Below are 4,691 nucleotides of genomic sequence, written 5' to 3'. Positions count from 1 at the left end.
CTGTTGTAATATTCTGTGTTATTTTAATGGTAAATATCCTCCTAAAACATTTTTGGAGAAGAAAATTGTTCAATTTCATATTTTGTCCTTTTTGGATGTTAATGGTATTTAATGAACAAACATCAGTTCTTGTATAATGATATCCTTAAATTTCATGTCCAGACTTCCAGTTTGTACTGAGAAAAAGAAAAAGTCATTGACAATGTGCTCACTTGGGCCTTTGGTCCTAGTGAGATGATAATAAGACTATTTGTAACGGTACATGTACTTGTTATATCCAAAATACTAACTTCATTGACATCTGCCTCACCCTAGTTTTATGGTACTACAGTAAGCTCTTCCTCAGTTACTGTGAATTATTTTATTAAAAGGGATTGACAGTTAATTTGACACTGGAGTTGTAACCACTGCACATATATGTGTATTCAAATAATATAACAACGATGTGCTTAATACTTCACAAATATCTCCAGAAATAGGCATTTTAGTTATAATTGCAGAAATACTTTATGAATGACCCCTTCACTGTTGCCTTGATCTTACACTTCAACTGAGTTATCACTTTTGAGTGTGAATTTGACCTTCAATATCAGTGATAAATATTTCAAAAACATTTCAAAGAGCTATCCGGCACATAAACCAAATATGCAGTCCTTTGGTAGAATTCAACATATCATTGACCAAAATATGGAAGTAATGTAACCAGTATATGTATAAGAGTTACTAAGACTTCTGTAGAAAAGGCAATTTAAGGGAAAATGTAGTATATATAGATCACACACGACCTTTTTCCAACTTCGACCCCTGCCCAAAGGAAGAGTTAGACCACAAACAAACTTTTTGTCTGGTTGTGACTTTAACCTTTGACATAACAGATCAATATGTCATCAGACGTTTTCAGAGCAAAGGAAACATGTGTTATTTATCTTGAGATGCCCAAGCAATGCATGGTTTCATAAGATAAGTGTGGCTATTAAACTGAGGCAAAATCATGAAACATCCCCAATTACACAGCTGGTAAATGAAACATAAGCAACAATCAAATTATCAATTTCTTTTATTCATATGCCTATAGTATATCGCACATTGAACAGTGTTCACATGATGGTTCCTGATGCAGTATGCAATTTCATCCTATTCTTCAATACTCATAACAGAGTGTGATAACTGTTCGCTTGACAGTACCTACGGATTATGTTCACCAGTTCAGATAACTTACTTTCCCTCAATCCTCCTTTTCTTTCTATATTGCCATGGATGAACAGGAACCAGGATGAGGGGATAACAGTTAGACTCTATCTCTGCTGCATTGTGTTAGTAGAATTGTGAACTTTCCATTTGGTGTTTGGGTCCACATTTAAAGACAATAAGTCCCATTTATCATTCCTTTCAAGTGTTTACAAGAATTTCCTGAATGTCCTGGAAGAATTACACTCCAGCTTGGCATTGGTTGGTCTTCTCACATTAGCCAGACCAGCCTTTGTGTGTCCCAGTACCATTTGGCATACAATTTCTCGGTCGGCCTCCATTGAAATAACAGGACCCTCATCATCGCTGTCTGCAAATCACCTCTGATATCTGAAGGGGTGCAGCCTCTGTTTAGGACTCCCTTGCCTGGTCCTTCCAGACTGTCAACCTGGAGTACTCATCCAGGGATCTCAAGCAGGACTTCAGTTTCTGCAGCATTATGTAAAAAGATTTTAGCAATCAAAAAGAATTGTTGCCACATGTACTTACAGATAGAAGGCAGCAAAATCACTTAAGTTGTCATATGTGAGTCTTGTTATATGCTAAACATTTAAGATAATCACATCTCAAATCTCAACCAGACAAACCAGTGACTAATGTTATGAACTCGGTCCAGACAAACCGATGATAACTATTATGGACAATATCCTACATCACTGTGGTATGATTACATGTGATCAATGAGCCTACTCAATCACAACCTTATCTATTAATGAGGCTTGGAATGCTTGGAATCTTTTAAAGAGATGTCATTTAGTGATTGTTTCAACTCATCAACATGGAAAAATATATATTCACAATCCTTGTCATATAGCCAAACTATTGCTGGATGCAGTGTTAAATAAATGATTTGGCTTTAACACTGCTTTGAACAGTATTCCAGATATATCACCGCATGTGAGTTTGATGTGGGAAGAAAGTCCTAAGTGATGCAGGTCTTTGATGAATCCCACGAGTATGTGTATAATGCTGACAAACCTAGCAACATAATCGGGGAGAACCAGGATTTGAACCCATGACTATAGGTTTCTGATAAGCCCAAGAGATGCAACTCTGCACAGAAAATTGTAGTGCCTTAGATAATAGGACATCCGTGCCTACAGCGATAAGGAACAAACTGAAGACATATTTGCAAAATAACCATATGAACCAAACAGAATAATTTCAAATATTTACCACTCACTGTTGCTCTTCTATGGTCTTTCTTTGCATTGATGCTGCACGGATGACTGTCTCTTTTATTCATCCGGACATTCTACAAACATAAGTAGCATTCACATCACAGAAATGTCCAAACTGTACATGTTGTACATTTGATTCAAATGAAAAAACCCCGGTTGTGATTCCGACTTAGAACTACCCTAATCATAATAATTCATGTCAAACATTCAGAGATGACATTTATCCCCATATTTAACAAATGTTAAAACAATATTTTGACAACAAAGTCAGGGTCATTCAACACATACATTACATAGGAAATAACTTGTTCGACAATGCAGAGAGATCCTCACCGAGGTGAATATCATTCCATGAATTATTGCCACATTTTCTTGAAATGCAGATTAATGCAATGCAGTATTTACTTTTATTTCTCGGCTATTTGTTTGGCTTTTCCATGGCACTGTTTTGACAGAGATCTAACCTTGATATGACACTTTGTTCAGAAATGATATAAATAAGAGAATACTTTATTATTCCAGAGAAAATTTGGGTTACATAGTAAAAGCACAGAGAAACAAGTATAAGATTCATGATTTAAGTTAAATACACTCGACCCGTGAAGATTCCGGGGTAGACTAGGTCTTCAGCAACCCATGCTTGCCGTAAAAGGCCATTATGCTTGTCGTAAAAGGCGACTAACGGGATCGGGTGATCAGACTCTCTGACTTGGTTGATGCATGTCATTGATCTAAATTCCGTGGCTCGATGCCCATGATATGAATCACTGGGTTGTCTGGTCCAGACTCGATTATTTACAGACCGCCGTCATATAGCTGAGTGCGGCGTTAAACAACAAACCAACCTAAATACACACATACATACACACACAAACACAACATCCAAACACCAGGGTTAGAAATTGGCACTAGTCATTTTGACATTTTAAAGGTCTTGCTATATGCTATCATTTTAGGACTAGTGGACTGAAAGTGCAAACACTAATCAACTAATGAATTGAGTGGTCAGACTAGGTTGTCATCATACTCTGAGGGCATGGATCTTTGCTGAAAATAACAATCACTAGATTGCCTGGTCCATGTTCAATTATTTACAGGCTGCCATCACAGAGCTGGACTATTGTGAGTGTGATGTTTCACATTACATTGAAATATACCATGATGAATACATGTAGTTTGTATTTATCACAAACAAAAATACTCACTCAATACTTGGTATCCTCCCTGAGGATGTCTGTGAACCTCCCCACAAACCCTGAACATGCTGAAACAGAAAACAACTAACTTGTCTTTATCCTTTCAATGTTTCAGTGTGAATTTGTTAAAGATTGATAAGCTGTCATTATTCATTGTAATCCATATCTCACTTTCAGGTGGTTCAGGTGGCAACACATGATTGGAATTGAATGCCACGTTTTGTTTGACATGCACTTTGCCAGATTTATACCCTTGGTAACTAACCCTCATCATCAAATCCCAGCGTTATGTTGAGAATAAGGACACGACCCTTAAAAGTCCTGCACCTGTAGCTCTTATGCAATCCCAAATAGAAATATCATGTCACAACAAACACTTGATCATATTAATAACAAAGGATTTCCGAAAACAACAAAACTAAAAGGGCCCTTGACGTTTACAGTAGTAACATTGAGATCAGGAAAATATCTAAATCAATCCATTCCATAAGATCTCTGTATAGAAATCATGGAACATTATGTCTCGAAGCCCTGCTACGTACCTGGCATCTGCAAGCTGCTCTTCCTTCCTTCGGCTGTCAATCGAGTTTTCGAAATACTTGACGTCCTCGTTGTGGATGGCTCAGGTGGATTTCGACGGGGATTTCCGAGTTAGAGGTGATTGAGAACAATGTATCGATACACGAGGTAAGCATATCGCAATCAAGCATCACGGTGTACATCGATTACACGAGGTTTGAGTGTTTGTTTACATTTGTGTTCCAAAATGGCGCCCTCGGCCATACAGGGAATTATGGGTAGACTTGCTTGTCCCGGAATAACACGAGTTGGTCACGAATGACGAGCGGTCATTTCTGCAGCAGTTACGGAAAGAGACGAGGTTGGCCGATTACAGTTCATACAGGCCATATTGGGAGCCGCGGGGATTTCGACAGTGTGTATTAGGAAGTATACTTATGTGGTGTATGGAATATGCGTTTGCCTACCATGCCAGGCAGTGTGACAAGGGATATCCCAGCGGATGTAATATTCCCACAGCAGAAACGTTTCACAACCTCGATTGCAG

At 38.1% G+C, this 4,691-nt stretch overlaps 1 long non-coding RNA gene across 1 annotated transcript; it reads right to left on the bottom strand.

Moving 5' to 3' along the window:
• Positions 1 to 721: 721 nt before the first annotated feature.
• On the bottom strand, positions 722 to 4,023 carry LOC139447779 (uncharacterized). The gene is made up of 3 exons (XR_011652046.1): positions 3,635 to 4,023; positions 2,425 to 2,503; positions 722 to 1,677 (listed from the first exon to the last, which is right to left on the bottom strand). It is a non-coding gene; the product is annotated as an uncharacterized lncRNA (long non-coding RNA).
• Between the last annotated feature and the right edge of the window lie 668 nt (positions 4,024 to 4,691).

The sequence above is a fragment of the Haliotis cracherodii genome, unplaced genomic scaffold (genome assembly GCF_022045235.1).
Source record: "Haliotis cracherodii isolate W230 unplaced genomic scaffold, xgHalCrac1.p SCAF_7, whole genome shotgun sequence".
NCBI lineage: Eukaryota > Metazoa > Mollusca > Gastropoda > Lepetellida > Haliotidae > Haliotis > Haliotis cracherodii.
This window is presented reverse-complemented; position numbering and strand designations above follow the sequence as displayed.